At 39.3% G+C, this 20,645-nt stretch overlaps 1 protein-coding gene across 4 annotated transcripts in view; it reads right to left on the bottom strand.

Moving 5' to 3' along the window:
* The window catches only part of GRB10 (growth factor receptor bound protein 10), a 253,786-nt gene extending 239,301 nt beyond the window's left edge, over nt 1-14,485 (bottom strand). For 2 of the 4 annotated variants that reach the window (XM_074283599.1, XM_074283598.1), the window contains exons 1-2: nt 13,883-14,485; nt 5,331-5,425 (exon numbers count right to left, since the gene is read on the bottom strand). The gene's annotated coding sequence lies outside the window, so the exon portion shown is untranslated. The remainder of the gene's footprint in view (nt 1-5,330; nt 5,426-13,882) is intronic. The other 2 variants (XM_074283601.1, XM_074283600.1) reach the window with 2 other exon arrangements.
* Nucleotides 14,486-20,645: the final 6,160 nt, after the last annotated feature.

Here is a 20,645-nt window from a genome sequence, read left to right on the forward strand (position 1 = left end):
GAGACCCCATTTCAATCTATCAATAAGCATAACTAACTATGTATGGATCAGGAACCATGCTAAATCTTGGGAATACAAAGAAAAGCAAAGTCCAGCCTTACTCTCAATGAGTACCCATTCTAGTGGGGGAGACAATATGTATGTAAACAATTACACAGTGAGATTCATATAGAGATACATATAGAATAATGCAATGAGTCTCGAAGCTGGTAAGGGTAGGAAAAGTCTCATTCAGAAGGTGGTATTTTACTTGACTCTTGGCTACCAAGAGACAAAGGCAAAGGGGAGGAAAGAGACCATTGCAATCACAGAATAATACATAGATCAGTGCAAACACAGCTCCATGGAGGGGCATGTATAAGAAGCAACAAGAAGGCTAGTCTGGAAGAATCAGAAGAAGCCAAAGGGAAGAATGTGTTTGAATGCTGCAATGGTAGGAAGGGGCTAACTAGAGAAAAGCTTTGACTGCTCAACAGATAATTTTGTATTTCATGATCCTCAGAGTAATTAGGTAGGAGCCAATGAAGTTTACTAAGAGGATGGGCCTGAGGAGAAACATGGTCAGACGGAGAGAATCTCAGCTCTTCTACATGGTTTCAAGACCTCTGTTTTCTCATTTGCAAAATTAAAAAGTTATTTGAAAGTAATCTTTAAGGTCTTTTGCACCTCTAAAGATGTATTATTAGTATTGTCTACAACCACGGTAGTGAATCAATCTAATTTACCTCCCCAAGAATCCCACCCTGGCTTTTTTTGTTCCCATAATAATCTAAGCAAAGGAGCCAAGTGATTTGGTACTCAATTAAAATATTATAGCCTAACTGTATGCTCTTGAGGACCCCCCCAAAAAAAAGATTTGTGAAACAAATTAATTGCAATAAATTATGGTGATCTCTCTTTCAGCAAAGAGACCAGAGAACCACGTGAAGAGAAAACGATCCAGCAGCCAACAAAAGAAATTCTTTCAAGGACCTCTAAAATTCATAAACCAGAAAGGACTGCTGGTGATGTTTTATTAGTTTCTTCCTACAACACCCTCTTCCTCCTCATCTATTCGGGATTTGCTTTGTAGCAAGTGGGTGACTTCTTTGACATGGGGGGAGACTTGGTAAAGAAACTCCCTTTATTGCTGTCCTGCAATTTACAATCTGAGGTAGATTGTCAAGAGTCTAGAGGGTCACAAAGCACTATGTCAGAGAAAGGACTGGAATCCAGGACTTACTGGCATTTTCTGATGCATCATTATTAGAATTAACATCTTTCCAGAAAACTTCTCAGCCTATTAAGTTCTTTCCCTATATCTCAAGGAAAACATAAAGGAGGGAAAAGGACCCACATGCAAAAATGTTTGTAGTGCTCTTTTTGTGGCAGCAAAGAATTGGAAAATGAGTAGATGTCCATCAATTAGGAAATGACTAAACAAATTGTGGTAGATGAAGGTAATGAAATATTACCGTTCTATAAAAACTGATGAACAAGCTGATTTTAGAAAGATCTGGAGAGATTTACATGAACTGATAGTGAACGAAACCAGGAAAACATTGTACACTATAAAATAAAAGAATGTGTGATGATCAACTAAGAAAGGCTTGGTTCTTCTCAGTAGTTCAGTGATGCAAAGCAATCCCAATAAGACTTTGGATGGAAAATGTCATCTGCATCCAGAAAAAAAACTAAGAAGGCTGAATGTAAGTCAATATATGCTATGTTCACTTCTTCTTGTTTTTGTTTTTTTTTTAATCTCTCTCATGGTTTTTCCTTTTTGCTCTGATTTTCTTCTCCCAACATGATTAATAAAGCAATGTCTGTTTAAAAAATTAAATAATTAATTATTTAAAAAGTTTTCCTCACAACTACCTCATGAAACAGATAATACTTGTTGTATTATTATTATTCTCACTTTTATGAGGAATTAGAAATTCAGAGGTGAAGTAACTTTCCAATGATTAAAAGTAATAATAAAAAGCAGAGCTTGGATTTAGGTCTTTCAACTCCAACTCCTGTGATTAAGAAAAACATCCTTATATCAACCTTCCTGTTACATATATGAATGATAGTTGATAGACATCATTCTAAATCTATTTAAGTCTCAGATATATAGGACATCCAAAAGTCTTGGTCACTTAAGCATTAATAATAAATACCATAAATATTTTAAAAGAATATTAAAACTACTTTAAGATTTTGGGAATACAGTATATTTGAATTGCTGGATCTTAGAAGGGAAGAGACCTTGCCCATCATTTTGTACAACTTCTCATTTTACAAATGGAGAAGCTAAGACCCAGAAGGGTTACATTTAGTGACTTTCTTCAAATCACAGGATTAATTGGTAACTGACCAAGAGTAGAAATCAAATCTCCCATGTCAAGGTCTTCCCATTCTATATCACATAAGCTTCTCTATTTGCCTTATCAACATGTGTCCAAATGATTTAATTCATTTGAAAAGTAGCTAAATCATTTACTTCATCTGAATGTGTTTAATCTTATTAGTGGTTTTCATCAGAATGTTCAGGTGGGATCCTGAACATTCTATTTTATAAACAGAAGGCTCTGGGACCAAAGAAACATCCCTGAGTTATAAGAACCAAATCTGTATCCCCAGAAGGTTTAGTAAATATTACCAAGACTTCTTCCAAGTGATAGTATGTCACCTTCTCCTTCTTTTCAGGTATTTCTCCAGGGCTGAAAAACTAGTCTACTGGTTATGCTTTGTTTTAATGGAAGGGAGGGAGGCAGAAAGGAAGGAAAGGAGAGAGAGAGAGAGAGAGAGAGAGAGAGAGAGAGAGAGAGAGAGAGAGAGAGAGAGAGAGAGAGAGAGAGAGAGAAGGAAGAAGGTAAAGAGGGAAGGAAGGAAGGAAGAATGGAAGGAATGATGGATGGAAGGAAGGAAGGAAGGAAGGAAGGAAGGAAGGAAGGAAGGAAGGAAGGAAGGAAGGAAGGAAGGAAGGAAGGAAGGAAGGAAGGAAGGAAGGAAGGAAGGAAGGAGAGAGAGGGAAGGAAGGAAGGAGGGAGGGAAGGAAGGAAGGAGGGAGGGAGGGAAGGAAGGAAGGAGGGAGAGAGAAAGGAAGGAAGGAGGGAGAGAGAAAGGAAGGAAAGAAGGAAGGAGGAAGAAAGGGAGGGAGGGAGGAAGGGAGGAAAGGAGGAAGAGAGGGAGAAAGAAGCAAAGAAAGAGAGAAACAAAGAAACAAGGAGAGAAAACAAATACAGGGTTAACTATTTGCCACTTTTTCTAACAAAGAGGAAAATAGTCAAAAATGTGCAACAATGGTACAGCTTGAGAAACCTGGCAAAAGAACAAGTAGTGGGTGGGGCTGCATGGAAAACTGTCAAAGAGGAAAGGGGGGGGGAACTCTAGAAAATACAGGATATTAAACTGGAAAAGAACTTGGGATATCATATATCTTTAAATTTCTTATTGATATATTTTGTTTTTACATAACTTTTATATCCAAGTATATTTCTCCCCCTTCCTCTACAAAATAAGTTATTCTTTATAACAACTAGAAAATTAGAAAATGGGGATAGGGGCAAGGAAAGCAACTTAACAAAACCAAATAAATATTCAGTCCAACAACATATGCTATATTTTATCTCTGCAAAGAAGTGAAGGAGATCTATTTCCTCAACTCTTCTTGAGAGCCAAGGTTCTTGTTATTGTCACATACTTCTTCATTTTGTGACAGAGAAAATCAAGATTTAAAAAGAGCAAATGAACTGGCTTGCCCAAGGTCACAGAGGTGTTAAATAGTACAGTCATAATTTGAATCCAAATCATCCACTTCAAATATATTGTTCTTTCCACAGCCCACTTTTTCTCTTCTCTCCTTGCAAGAAACACACTATTTATTCATAAGAAAGCAATAGGAACCGGAAGACCTGCTCAAGCAAATGTACAAGACATTGCAGATGAGGAGATGAGTGAGCCCACAGGGTGAAAGGGATGAGAATTAATGCCAACCTTCTAGGATTCTAAATTACTGGGACTGCAGATTCAAGAGAGAAGATTCATTCATTGTACATATTCCTACCTGCCTCTGCCAAGCTTAACCTCAGATTGTTTTTTCTTTTCTTTTCTTTTCTTTTTTTTTTTTTTTTTGCTGCCTCCATTATGTACAAAATTGCCCTCATCATTTCACTATATTTCAGTAGTTTAAGAAAAAAAATGCACACAAAGCCTTTAATTCATTCTGGCTCTCCTAAGATGGTGCCTAGTAATGCAGATGACTGTTTTCCCAGACAATAGCTACCTGTGTGTCTGGCTGTCTCAGACAAGTCTGTATCAAAATGCTGGCAGGAATTCCTGCAATTGACTAGACAAATGGCAGTTGATCAAAGGAACAATAAACTTGTAAAACAGGTGATTTGATTATTTGTTTTTCTGAAGGGTGAAAGCAAAGATGTCCTTAGTGTTTGTATACCAAAAAATGTGTTAAACTCTCTCAAAAAGAAATTGAACTAGTAATTCCTAAAGCCAATCTCAAAATTAGTGATTAGTCTGATTTGTTGTTTCCACTTTGTACCAACTAAAAGGATATGGAAATCAGGTCCATTATAACATGGATAATTATCATTTTAATTTTTAATATATTTTAAATGTTTCTATTAAGCTTTAAAAATTATTTAAAATATTTTCAACTAAATTTCTTTCCTTTACTAGGACTGAGAGCAAACAAGAAAACCTATAGAATGGGTGTTCCAAAAAGTCTAGTCCAGGTCAAGCTATAAAAGTTTAAATCTTTCCTAAGAATTTTACAAAGTCCTATATTTAAAGCTGGAAGAAGCCTTGAAAAGTCATCTAAGCACAATGCCTTTTTTTTTTAAATTTCACAGCTCAGGAATTTGTAGCTCAGAAGGGAAGTAACTTGCCCATATTTATACAACTAACCAAAGACAGAGCCAGATTTTGAACCCAAGTCTGCAGACTGTAGTGCTAGTTTTCTATGTTAACTATCACATTGCCTTTTTTAAAATAAGCCCTGACAAAACTGAAGATGAATGTTTCAAGACACATAACATTTTGGCACAGAACAGTTTAATGATTATCTTGCCATACAGGATTTTTCTCCCCTAGTACCTATGCCAGGGCAGGATTTTTACTTCCCTGCCCCAACCCCCTTCTCTCCTAACAATACCCACCAATCAGATAAAGTATAATACTTATCACAGACCTAGTCACTGGTTTATCTGGGTAAAGTTATAGTCATTACATAATATTAAACAAATAAAGAGCTTTAAATGGTTACACAATACAGTTCTGCAGTTAACATAAACAAAAAGAAGCATTTTCTGTCTGGATCTATCAAGAATCTGAATGGCTTCCAATACCTTGTAGTCAAGAGGGCCAGTCAGTTCTCAGCAAACCCCCTTGGATTCAGATTTGGACTTGAGTGGTCAAGGATCTCAAGGAAAATGGCTCGGTTCTGAAGGAATAGAAAAGTGAATGATGAAAAAAATGTTATTGCAAGGCCCAAATTTTCATTCCAATCCAGTAGCTTTCCAAGTCAAGAAAAAACTGGGAAGAGGAGAGAATCTAATTTAACAAGTTATGGGCAGGAACAACCAAAGGCACTAGTACAGCATCTGGTGACTACTCAACCTAGTTACTTGACTCATTCCTATATTTCATCTCATCATTCTTAGTTCTAAAATAATGCAAAAACGTGGTTAGATGATTTTTAATTAATAAAATTCCAACTTCAATTAATCAACTAAGCTCAAAGCCCACATCATATATTATTTAGTTAATAAACTAGAGAAATGGCCTTTATCATAGTCACTCATTTCTGCATATATTAAATATCTACATTTCCCAAGATTAAATATTAAAGTAACTGAATATATAATTCACTAACAGTAAAATCAATAATAATACATAGATAATTATTTATAGGATTTTAGCTGTGAAAACACTCCTAGCCATTTACTTCAAATCTATAAAACAGTGGCTGACTTCTGAAAATAGTCTCAAACTATATTGATTTCACTGGAGTTGAGATAACAAATCAAGTCTCTTCCAAAGGTAAAAGTTACAATAATTTTAAGGAGAAAAATAATTCTAAAAGTGATAGAAAGCATTTCTCCCACTTTTCTCAAACCACGATCCTTACCATTTTCTTCCCATTTCACTCTTCCAAAATTTATCTTTATGTTTCTACATCAAAAAAGTTACATTCCCTCAAGAAAGATGTTTTCCCTCATTCTCATCCATCTCCTTAGTTTCTCCCTTTCTCAGTTTTCTCAAAAATTAATAGCTGCAATAACCATATAAATCCTTGACATTCCAATTGGCTCTTAAAAGAGAGGTAACAGTAACGATAGTGTCTGTCAGAAGAACTTTTGAAACCAAATGATACATGAACCTGTTTCTGTAAGAGTCAACACCAATAGATTGCCTAGGACCCATTTTTCAGATAGATGCCTCAAAGCTACTTGTATGTTGGGCACAGAGATTCACATATTCCTGATTTCAACCCAAGAATTTAACTTGAATCACACTTGTAGCCTCAGTCCCATAAAGGCAGTTTTACCAAAGGGTACCTAAAGCTCTTCCAAGTCATGGGAGAACAAGATAAATCAGTGGGTTAAACAAAAGTAAGTGACTTTACTTATCAAAATGTCAATAAAGAGGAAAAACAAAGACAATCTTTCCTTATAGATTCCATTTTTGTTTTAAACAGTGCATTTCTCGCAAAATGATATTCAATAATGGTACACCAAATGACATACAATAATGGCCACCATAATTTACAGCTGTGAAAATTGGCCATTTACAAAAAGTCCTGAGACTGCTTATGAGAATCTGACCCTGTCTATCAGCCTAGTCCAAATCCTGGCCCACCTGCCAGAAGTACCAGAGACCACACCTCTATTGCTCCAGTTGCTTTCTCCTCCTCCACAGCTTCTCTTCCATCTCCTCCCAGGCTAACCTGGTTAAAAAAGGAGCTCTGTCTACTGGGATTTGTTAATCAAGATGGCATGGTATTACAATTTCATCTCGATTATCAACTCTTACCAATTAGAAGCATAAAAGAGTCGCACCAAAAAATCCAAATCTCTGGGAAGAAACCAAGGTTCTAAATCTAGACATTACCCTCTAATCTAAAAAGGAGTATGAAAGGAGAAAAGAAAAAATGCAGACATCTGAAATAACATTTTAACTAGAAGCCACTCAATTCTTTTCTCACATGGAATGGTTCATTATTCCAAAAGCAATTAGGTGGCAAAACAGGAAAAAAAATACTGAAACTGGGGATACACAATAGGGAAAGTGCCAGGCCTGGAGTCAAGAAGACCAAAGTTTAAATAATGCCTTGGATCCTTCCTAATTATGTGACTCTGGGAAAGTCACTTAACCTCTGTCTGCCTCAGCTTCCCCACTTGTAAAATGGGGGATAATAAGAGTAAGTGTGAGAGTCAACACAGGTTTAAAGTACCTGGCAAACCCCATAGTGCTAGCTATTATTAACTTATATTTTATGCCATGGAGAGTTTGGGATCTACACTGATGGAGAGGAGATCACAGCTCCATCTGAGGATACTTAGTCTATTTTTTTAAATGGAACTTTCAAGGGAGGGAAATACTGGTGTCTTTTAACTTTTAGAAGAATAAAAGCAACATTTTAAACTCTCCAGTGCTTAGATCATTCACACAATTAGTCCATATTAAAGAGACAATCAATTGATACAATTCCAAATCTCTACATCTTAAAATCTGAAAATCAGAAATATAACATTGGGTCTCTCTACGAAACAATGCAAGAAATGTTTTAACAAATATGAAGAGAAGAACCCAGGTCCCTTTAATTTTATTGTTGTAAACAACTCCCAGATAAAGAATTCCCTTTTCCTCTACTAGGAGAGAGTTGGCTGGGAGCACTGAGATTTTAAGTGACATACCCAAGATCACACTGCCACTAAATGTTGAGAAGTAGCATTTAAAAACAAGATCTTCCTGGATATTTCAATCATCCAAAGGAGTGTTCTTAAAAGTGCAAATTAAAAGGGGGTGGTGGTGGAGAAAGTACATGTAGATACTAATTTCCAGTTTAAAAGTCACAAGAGAAAGAAAATTCAAGGCAATCAGACATTTTTCTGTGGTATCGGAACAAATCAGAAACTACAATCTATATTTGGAGAAAATAGGAAAAGGACAGAGTTTCTAATCTTCCCAAAAAACAGATGGGCTCAAAAAAGACACTTTGGAGTAATATGGTATAATCATCACTCAAAAATAAAGATTACTCTTGTATTTTTGTCCAAACACTCAGATTAGATAAACTAATATATACTAGATATACTCAGATTAGATTACTGTATATAGTAAAGCTGGCAAAGAGCCTTCCAGTTAATTTCAACTGATCAAATCTTAAGGAGCATTATAAATCCACAGACTCATTGATTTAATTATGAAAAAAAAAAAGATATCACTATACAGCTAAATCAAAAAGCATCCTATCCCTAGAGGATTCTCTAAAGTGTTGCTATGTTGGTTGTGGAGGATGTTTAGTTTGGTACAGGGGATTGAACACCAGCTTGTAAGCCACCAGCCCGCTGTGTTCTGAGGCAAATCATCTAATATCCTTGGGCTAGGAGTTCCTCGTGAATTAAATGAAGGAACCGATATACATTATTTCTGCCAGCCCTTTTAGTTATAGGGTTTATGATTTCAATTTCTGTCCATACTTTAGCTAGAAATGTTTCCTGTTACAGTTAAAGGAGACATGAGAAACAATGAGCTATGGTCTATGATGGTCTATGATGACCAGAAAGATGGGGCTGGGAGGTGAGACAGTTACATTTCATTGGTAAGATTATGGGACACTAGTTTACTCCTAAGGCAACACCAAAACTTAAGGCCAACACAAAAACTTGTGCACTTGCTAAAAACAGTATTCCATTAGGACCTGAGATTTTAAAAGTAACATAGTTTTTGTTGAGTTTTTTTTTTTTTTGATGAATGAAAAACTTGCACATAGTTTTAAATGGACTTTTCATAGTCGATTAAACTAGATACACTCTTGCATAAGAAATGGGTTTTGCTCAAATTTGTTTTTTTTTTAAGTATACTGCTAGCCTTTTCTTTGAGTCAATCAATGCTACATCCAGAAGACTCAGGTAACTAAGTAGGGTCCTTGATTACTTCAAAAGATAAAATTCTTCAAATAATAAACTACAGCCTTTTCTGAAATTATGTTGTATTTATGTTCACAGGCTAATTGTAAGTACTGCACATTCATGTTCCAGCCAGTTGTCTACACCCCTACCTTCACCCTGAGAGCCATCACAACAATGAAAGGTGCCTAGAATAACTACTGATGGAAGTACCCTTATACTCATAATGTTGGTGTGAAGCTTGATAATGGATTAACAGATAAACCCCAAGGGCTATTATTATGTATAATTGTATTCCAGAGGACATTTCACCCTAGCACATTAGACAAGTCATTTCTGTACAAGAAATGAATCTTATTACAAATGGTTTCTGGCATATTATGTTGTTAGAATAGCAAGACTCTGAGTCTGACACAACCATATAAGGGATTTTTCCCCCCACACTTCACCTAAGTCAAGTCACTCCGTTACCTTCCAAAAGAGAAAAAAAAAAATAAGAGGCTTGCATCTGTTAAATTTTAAATGATCTAGGTGACTCTCTTTGGTATCAAAACGGCCCAATAACAAATTAAATAATTTCAGCTCTATCTTATAGGTTAAGAAGTCAAAGTACCCATCTCAAAAGGTTGTTCCTATAAAAGGAAGATGTCTAGATTTTATTTATGGTCCATTTTCCCTCTCCCTATATAAACGTAAACAGTTTTAAAATTGGGGTAGTCTGTCTTCTTCTGTTTCAACACACTAATACAATTTTCCTTAAACCAGAGGGGCTCAAGATTGCCATTTGGGGACAAGGAGAGAGTTTTCATCTCAATTTTCCTCCCTTTCATGAACAGCACTGAACTGATTAATAGGGGCATATAAAGTTTAAACTCTTAATACATTCCAAGGAAGCAAAGAAAAAAGGAGGAAGCAGCCTTATATGGTACATATAAGGAAAAGGCCTCATAAACTATACACTTCCCTTTTTCAATTTGTGACTAAATACAAAGAGGGAGACAGAGGGAGACAGAGATAAGAAGAGAAAGAGGATGGGTAGAAAGAAAGAGATGTAGGGTGGAGGGCAGGGGAGAGACAAAGATAGAGACACAGAGAAAAGTGGCATTTTTAAACCAGCCATTCTTATGACTTCTTATTCTTATTCTTATGAGAGGGGATGTATGGTTCCCTTTCCTTCCCACCAGTAGGTTTAATGACAGTCCTATCCAGTATGTCACAGTGATTGAAATATGTAAGGTGCTCAAATAAAGCTGAGGAAAATCCAATGATTTGAGTTATTTTATGTGTTTAGTTCAAAAATGTTACCCAAGTAAAACCAGCTATTAGATTTAAACCAGACTGGATACTAACCAAGACTTTCAACTTAAAGACAAATAAGTAAATGCTTCAGTGAATCAAGAGCAGTTCACTCAGTTCTGGTATAAGCCTATTAAAATGCAGGGTTAGGCTCAAAGTACCAAGTGTTAAATATTGCACCACCAGCCAATAAATTATGCAAAAATCTTGTCAAAAGGGTCTCACGGCATAGCTCCTTTGTCCATTAAGCCTCTCGGAGGCTAATTTTTTAGCTCCAGTTATAAGAAAGAAATTATATTTACCATCTGACTTTCTTACATGCAACTCTTAAATGGAAAAGGCCATATTTGAAGTTGCAAGAAATAAAAAAAAATGTAACATCAGCATACACTCAAGGAAGTTGATTTAAATAAACATCTGAACTTAATGCTGATTACTTGAAGGAATAATGCAAATATTTACTTCTCATAAGAAGATGAGATTGCATGTTGCTCTAACAGGCTACAAAATAGATCTATCTGGATTATTCAGTGAACATGTGAGTTCCCAGTTGGGGATGCAAGTATGCAAACTTCATTCTAAAGGGGCACATAATAGAGCCCAAGTTTTCCAGACAGATGGAGGGTTCCTAGCAAACTGGCAACTTAAACAACCTCCAAAATAAACTAAAATGCATTTTTCCCAAACACTCTTTTTTCCCCCTGCAGCTAGAGTTGGACAGAATATACAGGAAGTGGGTTGTTCTTTAATTACGCCAACTTTGAAATCAGCAAATACACTTTATCAGTTATGCAAACTAAGAATTTTACAGGTCTAAGATGAAGGAAAAAGTACAATAGACTTCTTTGTTCAAGTCAGGATATGGTTTCTATAGGTTGTAAATATTCAGGGGCCTGCTTGAGCATCAGTAAGAAGTCTTCCTTTTTCAAAAAAAAAAAAAATTGTGTTGCCTCCTTCCAATTTCTAAATGATTTCATTATATCATCATACCTCACTACATCCTGACTCCCTGCAATTTGGTGTTTCAGGAAGATTTTGTTTCCCTTTTCAGTATCACTCATCTTCCTATGTTTAGTTTGCTGGGGGCTTTTTTTCTCCTCCCCCCTCAACCTGTCCTTATAATTCACCCCCCTTTAATCCTGGGATTAGCCTGGTTACCATTCTCTTTCAAGTACTCAAAATACAACTGGGACATCAAGTCCAATAAGCCCCCAGTTTAATTTTTTTTTTTTTTGAAAAGAGAAAAAAAGTAGCCTTCTAGAATCACTGCTGGTAAGATTTAAATATTTTTAGTCTTACTTTTAATCACTTTTTTTTTTAAAGGGGACTTCCTTTTCAAAAAGATTTTTAAAAACCATTTTCACTGGCCACAATTACCAGATACTTTTTTCATTTGTAAGGTGAGCAGTGATTTTACGAAGGGTGAAAAAAAAAATCCCTTACATGGCAATGTCAGGCTCAGAGTTTTGTTGCCATACTAACAACATATGTTCCTAGTACAACAAATCAAAACATTTTAAATGGTACCACTGCAGACATAGAGTTCCCAACTGCTGAATCAGCACTTTCAGCCCCGAAGTTTCAAGCAGTTTTAAAACAGCAATAAAGAAAAATGGGACCTAGAATGCACGTTTATTTGCAAACATACTTCTGGCCAGAGTTGGACTTTCTTGGGGGGGGGGGTGGACTGTTTGGCACCTCTTACATAATGTTTGGAACCGAGTTTGCAATAAAAATAAGACTTTAAAAATACGTCGTAGGAAAAAAATACATTGAAGGAAAAAGTACTCATTATTTATTGCTAAACTTCGGCCTTCATTCGGATTTCTAACATATCTTGACGGTGGAAAAGTCACTTGTGGCTCCTCCAAGTTTAAGTTTAAAAAAAAAAGTTTGGTCAGCCGATCTCCTCCCTCTCAAAATCTAGTTGCGATTTGCATACTTGCCGGCGAGCTCCAGCAGCCGTCAGCAGACCTAACTGGGAGAGAGAAGCAGGGGGTTTGGAGACGCAATTACCGAAGGCAGTGAATTGCATCAGAAATTTCCTTCCCGAAAACAGTCACACTCCGAGCCTGCCCCCACAGTTGGCAGTTAAAAGAGTAGCCGAGCCACATCTTCGTATTTTACCTGCTCCGGCTCTCAAGTGCAATTAAACTTCTTGAAAAGCTGTCCGGGGAAGATGGAGGGGGATGGGGAAGGAGAAGGCGGGGAGCGAGAGGGCTCGCAACTTTTTGAGCTTCCTTCCAAGAACTCAATTAGATACTAACACACAAACACACAGTCCATCTCCTCCCCCGCCCGTACATACACGTGTGTAATACACACGCACACGGGGCGGAATACACAGCGGTCGGGAAAACAAATACAGATGCAAGAATGTCACCTCCTTCCCTCCCCCCTCCCCCCACGCCTGCATACAGACAGATATGTAATACACACAAGCACGCGGTACGAAATAGACCGCGGCCAAGACAATAATACGGATGCAGGGATGAGCCCCGTTTTTCTCTCCCCCCGCCCAGGACCGGAATCCCAGTTCTCGGGAGGCGAGCCGAAAGGGAGGGAAGGGGCCGATTACACCCCAGAGGCACCCGCCCTCAAGCTTCCTTTCTCCAGCGCTCCCAGCGCCTCCCAGCCCCGGCGACTCTTAACCGCCCGGATGCCCCCGTCCGCGCTTTTCTTCCTTCCCCCCGCTCCTGGGGAGAAAACAGGGGTGCCTCACTCCTGACAAGCCAGTGGAAGAATGCGAGCAGGCTCAACACTTCCCCCAAGGGGTCAGGAGAGGAGCAGTGAACAACGCGCCGGGGAAACTCGGCCGGGAGGCTAGCGGGCGCGGAGCGGGCCATTCCCGGCCGACTCGCAGCCCGACCCGGCCCGGCCAAGCGGGGCTAAGGACCAAGTCAGCCTCGAGGTTGGCCCCCGGGGTCCGGAGCGCAACCGGCACTACCCCGCGCGTCACCGCGGCTCGGGAGGCAGCCCCAGCGCCCCGGCCCAGTGTTTGGCCGGGTGTGTGGGGGGGTGGCTCTGCGCCCCTCTCCCCGCCCCCCGCGCCCGCTCCGCGGACAAGGCGCAGGGGGCAGCCGCCTTCCCCGGGAGGTTTCTGCCAGCCTCCGGGCCGGGCCAGGCTGGGGGTCAGCCTGGGACGCAAAGGGGCATAGAAAACAACTTTTCCCGCATTCGCCCCTCTACACACACAACATCAGCACCCCAGCCCAGCAAGGGAAGAGGACCGGCGGGTCCCAGGGGTCCCCCGGGGCGCTTGGCAATAGCTTCTCCGGGCAGTCAGCCTCCTTTCTCACCACCCACACCCCCCCAAAAAAACAAAACAAAACAAAACAAAAAAACTTCTGCAAGCTAGATAATTGGGGTGAGTTCGAGGAAGGCGGATCTACCCCGAAGGGCCGGGAGCCGCTAGGAACTCCTGCTCGCTCTCAGGGCGTGCATGCCTACATGCATGCATGCATGCCTACCTGCTGCTGCTGATGGTGCTATATGCTGCTGCCTCCTTCCTCTTCCTCCTCGGGGCCGCCCCTGGACCCCCTCCCCGCTCACAGCTGGCTCCGGGAGTCCCTCTGCCCGAGCTTTCGCTCGAGAGTCGGGAGGCGAGCTGCACCGTTTCCAGTCAGGAGAAAGGGGGAAAAAAGGGGGGGAGGGGGCGAGGCTGGCACTTTCGGAGCGGGAAGGCAGAACTGGGTACTCCCGTAGTTGCCCAGTCGGTCCACAGAAGACTCGCACGCCCGTGCACTTAGTCGGCCGCAAAAAAGGATTTTCAAGAAAACTTCTTGTGGCTTCGCCTTCACAATCGCCGCTGCCGCCGGTCGAGTCTCCCCCTCTCAGCTCTCTCTCTTTCTCCCTCTTTCTCTTTCTCTCCTCCTCCCGCAGCTGGAGTTCCTGGGGATAGGGCGGCTGCCGCCGCCGCCGCCGCCGCCGCTGCTACCGCCGCCGCCACCGCCACCGCCTGCGATTCTCCACCTCCGAAGATCGGCTCTGGGGCTCTCACTGCGAGAAGCTCAGCTGACTCTCCTGCCCAAGATCCATCACCCCCTTCCCGGGCTCCCTCACTTCCCCCACCCCCTTTAATGGGCTTTAAACCCAGCCGGCCCCGCCTTCCCCTCCTCCGCCCCCTCCTCCCTGTCCCTCCTTCCCCTCCTCCTCTTCCAACTCCTTCTCCGCCACCTCCTCCGGCTGCTGCTGCCGCTGCTTGCTGCTGCTGCTGCTGCTGCCGCCGCCGCTGCAGCAATGACCAGCACAGTGGGCCCCCTGCAGCCACCGCTGTTGTCTGGAGCCCCAGGGATCTGTCTGGATGGGGATTCGGAGAGACCAAAAGGCAGAGGGGAAGTCTGGTCCTTTTCACCTCTCCACCGGTGGCTTTTTGTTTGGGTACTTTTTTCATGTCTAGGTAGCTAGCCCTTTCTAGACTGTGCAAGAGTAACAGCTCAGGCACAGAAAGAGACTTGTATGCTGAAAGGTTAAAAAATAACCAGGTTTTCCTACCATCTCTTTTCTCCCAAGAACCCAAATTTGGAGAGAGAAGATTTCTCTGGCTCGAGAGGCAGGGCTGGAGCTTGTGAGCACAGAGGGAAAATATGGCTCGTCCCCAGTTAACTTTGTTTTCCAAAACTTTGTAAAATCGGTTAATTGGAACTGCCCTCCCATAAAAGCAAGATAATGTACACGGGTTAGGATCTCAGCTGAGTCTATAAAAGCTATTTAACCCAAACTATACCGAATGGGGAACTAGGAGCACTAATTAAACTGCACCCAAAGTGGGGGGTGATGATGTCTGTTGTGAGAAAAAGCTGCACTGTTCTTTGAGGATCATAGGGACACAGCTTTAAAAAAGATTCCTTCTATCAGGAAATCGGGTGCTCAAGGGTTGATAGATTTCAGGAGATCCATGAACTAGAATGGTCCTTTATTTTTATTAATCCCTACCAAAATGTGACATTTCCTTCAATTATGAATTTTTAAAATTCTCAGAAGGGATGTCACCAGACTGACAAAAGGGCCTATGCCACAAATCTGAATTCAAATCTACCTCTCCTCTAAGCTCACTCTGCCAGAGCTTTTTCAACCTTCTCTTCTTTAGACCCCTTTTCCTCTGAGAACTTTTTATCTGACCCTGGATAGATAGGTATATAAAATAAGCACACAAGTCCAACATTTATCACTAATAAATTATATATATATATATATATATATATATATATATATATATATATATATATATATATATATATCCTCACATTCAGTTACATAACCCCATACACAATCCACATTTTAAGAAGCTTTTACACTGTTACCACCATTTTCATTCTAAGTCTCCCTTACCAGCTGAACATAAACTACTTTAGGGTGGGGACTTCTCATTTTTTGTCTCTGTAGCCCCATCGCAGAGGAGTTGCTCCATAATAACTTACTGAATTATCTGTAAAAAGAGAGGTCTCATTTTTTGTCTTTGTAGCCCAACTACCAGAGTATTTGCCCCATGAAAATTTATTAAATTATCTGTAAAATGAGAGGTTTGGACTTACAATTTTAAACTAGCTTATTATAATAATTAGCTCATTTAAAATCTAGGACTCTAAAGTACACTTGGTTCCATCCACTTCCACTTTATAAAGTTTGTTTTAGATTTTTTTTTTTAAGACAAAGTTCTGAGTTAAATAGAAGTTGTTCTGAACTTCCAGTTAGGAAAATTCCTGACACCTAGGTCTAGTTGAGATCTCTGCCTGACCTTCCATTTGTATCTATTTCCAGTTAACTTCAGAGCTTTTTATGGTGGAGTCAAAATTCAGTTTACTGGGAACATTTGGGTAATGAAATAGCAGATTATATTGTAGTGTCTGGGGCAAAGAGCTGGCCTTTTCTGGGTATTGGTCTCATTAGTGACTCTCCTCCAAATTTTGTCATGGCAGAGTCTTCTCTCTTAACTCTTCAAAGATACACTGAAAATGCTATTCCCCAACTCAGCCTCTTGAATCCAGATACTCAGAATCACTTTTCTAGGTTCTGAGATAGTTTCTTTCATTTACACAAATTGCAAAAAAGCATGGCCCAGCCTTTCACAAGAAGGCATTGGACTGTCTCTGTTCACACTCAGATTGTATCAAATTGTATATGATTAATTGGTAGCAATCAAAAAATATTCTCACTTAGTCAAGGAACCAGAGACAAAATGGACACCCTTACAATAATATTATGAGTTTATACCACTACATGAGAAGGTACATCTCTAGGTCAATAGCACACTAAGGTATTTTAAATTGATGGGGAAAGAAAGGGAGAGACTGAATTAAATTCTTGTTGGACTCTTATTGACTTGACTCTAGTATGGTTGTGCATAAATCAGCTTCTTCCTAAATAAAGTGCTCACAAGATGGGGACAAGCCATAAAGCTAAATTGCATATTTGTTGGCCAGCAAATCTTCAGACTGTCTCTGCTGTTGGAAATTAGCTAGACTAACACTCCCATAACACTAGCAGAGGGTAAAACAAGCTTCCTTCCCACACCCACACATAGTTTAGACACAATACGGAAACTGAGGCAAACAGGGTTAAGTGACTTGACCAAAGTCTGAGACCAAATATAATCTGAGACCAAATTTGATCTCAGGCTTCCCTGATTCTAGGCCCAGAACCACTATCCACTTAATTGCCCTGATAAAACTAGGCAGAAAGATTTAAAAAAAAAAAAAAGAACTAGGGATTGAGTTGAAATGTTAGTTTATGAAATTGGAAGAATCAGAATACTTCTCTGAACATCCTTTCCCTCATTTGTAAAATGGGGGGGGGGCAGGAGGAAGAGAACTTGGGTAAGGGGCAAGGATCAACAGTGGGGACCTAGACATAGCTGCTGCAAAACTGGATGGGAGTGGGGGCAGAACCAGATTAAAATGTAATTGGGAAATATTTAACAAAATAAATAAAAATATAATACCACACAGATAATGTTAATTTATGGCTTTCTAAGTCAATATGCAGCCCTCTGTTTCTATGAGTTTGACATCACTCTACTAGATTATTTCTAAGCTCTGAGGAGGACAAGAATAACTTTGCAAGAAGTTAAGATTTGATAATTGGGTTTCTAGGTCTCCACACTTCAATTCTAGAGCAATTCTAAAGTTTCTAACCAGCAATCTAAACATGTCTAAGCCAAGTTCGATGTGATAGCAAGGGCCACATTGTAGAGAAGACTGAAAAATCTAGGTTCAGATATTACTCATGGTCAAAAAAGCATTCAAACTGTGGTTTTCAAATATTTTCACAGGATACTCAGAATTGGGTTTTATTCTTTGCTGTGCTGCTTAACAGCTGTGGAAACTTGGACAAGTCTAATTTATGTCTTTTATAAAATTGAAGAGGTTAGGTCATATGATCCCTAAGGCCTCTTCCAGCTTAAAAATGCTAAGAACCAGGTTCTAGTCCTAGCGCTCCTATTAGCTAAATATATGACCTTGGACAAGATACTTTTCCCCTTATCTGAAGAATGGGAATACACCTTCCCTGCCAATAGCTTAAGTTTGTGGTTAGGATAAAATGAGAAGACTCTCCTCCTTGATCCAACCTTCTCTAGCCAGTATAGGCATTTTGCCATCTGCCTGCTGCCAGCTCCTTTTTACTCCCCTAAGAGAACAAAATTACTGTTTTTACTGGGAATTATTTGACAATCTGCTGCCCTAAGGTTCTACTCACAATTAATTCCTGCCCAGACCAGAAGTCCCTTCTAGATATGTGATACTGGAATATAGTTATCTTGAGAATAGATGAATTTCTTGAAGGACAAGGACTGGTTTGTTGGTTTCCTTTGGTTTGGGGGGTTTTTTGGCCTCTCTTTGTATCCCCAGAATTTAGCATAGTGCCTGACATATTGTTAGGCACTTAATAAATGTTTGTTGACTGTTACTTTCTATTTGTTCCTAGAAGTACCTGGCACTGGCACACAGTTGGTACTTTGTAAATATTTGTTCATTGATTAATCAGGATCTAAAGGGCCTGTAATTTAGACCTTCCACTAATACAGATTGAATGACGTTAAAAAAAATTCACCCCGAAGCCAAACTGATGATGAACCCCTCCAAATTTAGCTAGCTTTACATGTTGCCCTCTACTGGCAATCTTTTAATAATCTTTAATATATATAATTTTTATTATTTTTATAATATATCATAATATATTTTATAAATATAATATTTATAGATATATTTAATAATAATCTTTAATAATAAAGGTTCACACTTATATGGTGCTTTCATGTTGTACAAAGTACATAAATAGATTATCTCAGTTGTTTCAATAACCCCATAGACTGATAACTTCAGAAATTCTTATTCCCATCTAAGTGAGATTCAGAGAGGGAATAAATCCAGCCCCAATTTACAGTTAGAAAGTCTTAGAGATGAGTCTTCATATTCCCAAGTCCAATGCTTGATTCACTATATCACACTAGTTACTTTTCAGTCTTGATAAGATAATGGAGGAGGACGGCTGATGGTCATTATAACACAGAGTATATGATAGATGCTGGATTTGAAATCAGAGTTCATGAACTTCAATCCAAACTGGCTTTTTACTAATGAGTAGTCTTGGATAAACTACAGGGTAGCTTCTTTGGCCCTTACTTTCACAGTCACAAAACGAGAAGATTAGCATGAACCTAGGGGATCAGGTCATCTATCTCCTGATAGCTTAATGATGGACTCAATAGGTAGAATGAAACCCACATTTCTGACATAGGCAGTGAAGGAAGTGTCTTTGCCAGAATGTGCATACTTTTTTGCCAGGGTTTGGTTTTTATTTTCTTATTTGTAGAGGAAGGGAAAAAATGCATGCTAGTTTGAAAAAAAAATTAAGTAAAATGACAGAGACAAAGAGGAAGATTGGATTAGGTGATTTAACTCCAAAGCTAGTAATATGAGTGTCTAGAAGTAAAAATGTACAGTCCAAGTGCAAACTATTTCACAAATCTACTAAAGCCCAAGCCTGATTGCATAAATCCTATCAGAAAGATACAGTAGCAGCTCTAAAGCTCTTTTTTTTTTTCCTGTCTTGATGGTGAAAACCAAACATTTCCCAGCGTAGGTTGCCATACTTTGAAAAAGTATATCTTAAAACTAGATCTAACCTAAAACTAGATTTGCTGTTTTCTTGACCTACCAACTGTCTTTCAAAAGGCTTTCATTATGAGAAACTCCCAAAAAAGGGATAGAACAAAGCTACAGATCTCTCCCCCATTACCATTCATACCCCACACCCCCAGTCTACCATTCCATCCTACCGTTGGATCTCCTCCAGACAGGCACTTATTAGAAGAGTCCTTTGTGAACCCCGATTTTTCTAAGACCCTTAATTTCCTAGGATCATAGTTTTGAAACTGAGAGGAATCTTTCAATTTATCTAAAACAGTTCATTTTACAGATAAAGAAACTGAGTCCCAAAAAGAAAAGTGATTTGATGAAAGTGATATAGTGAGAGTTAGGATTTGAATCTTGGTCCTTTGACTTTAAATCCTGCACTCTTTCCTGTAAACCATTACTGTATAATGTCAGAAGACAGTATACACAAAAAGTGACTTACTTTGAGAAGCTTCTACTTTTCCCCAAAAAAGTATAATTGGAGGCAATATAAGAGAAATGAAAGAAAACCTGCCATTCTTCCTGCAAAAACCCTTTGACCTATAAATTACTGAGAAGGGGAAAAAAGCCTGTTCTTGAAAAATATAGCTTATAAACAGGATATGGCATTGGAACTCTGATACTGGAATTGACCTGTTAACTCTTTCACTTTGTCTGGTTCTGACATTGGATAGTTCTTTTCTAAAATAATCAAAGCACCTGTCAGCCATTTTTAAAACTTTTTTTTTTTAATTTTTTTATTCTGTTAACTCAGTGGCAGCTTAGTGTTTTGGACAGAAGTCCTGCCTTGGAATCAGGGAGACCTAGATTCCTTGGAATTCTGCTTCTGTAACTATGTGACCAAATCTGATCAAGACAACTCTCTAAATAATCACTTAATAAACATAATTATTAAGTGTCTATTATGTTTCAGTACTGGGCTAAGGCAGAGAATGAAAAGGCAAAAATAAAATATTCTCTACCCTCAGGGAGTTAACATTATATATAATTAAAGAGATTTTTTTTTGGGGGGGGACTGAGACAATTGGGATCAAATGACTTTCCCAGAGTCACACAGCTAGTAAATGTTAAGTATCTGAGACCTGATCTGAATTCAGGT

This window comes from Sminthopsis crassicaudata, chromosome 1 (assembly GCF_048593235.1).
Source record: "Sminthopsis crassicaudata isolate SCR6 chromosome 1, ASM4859323v1, whole genome shotgun sequence".
NCBI lineage: Eukaryota > Metazoa > Chordata > Mammalia > Dasyuromorphia > Dasyuridae > Sminthopsis > Sminthopsis crassicaudata.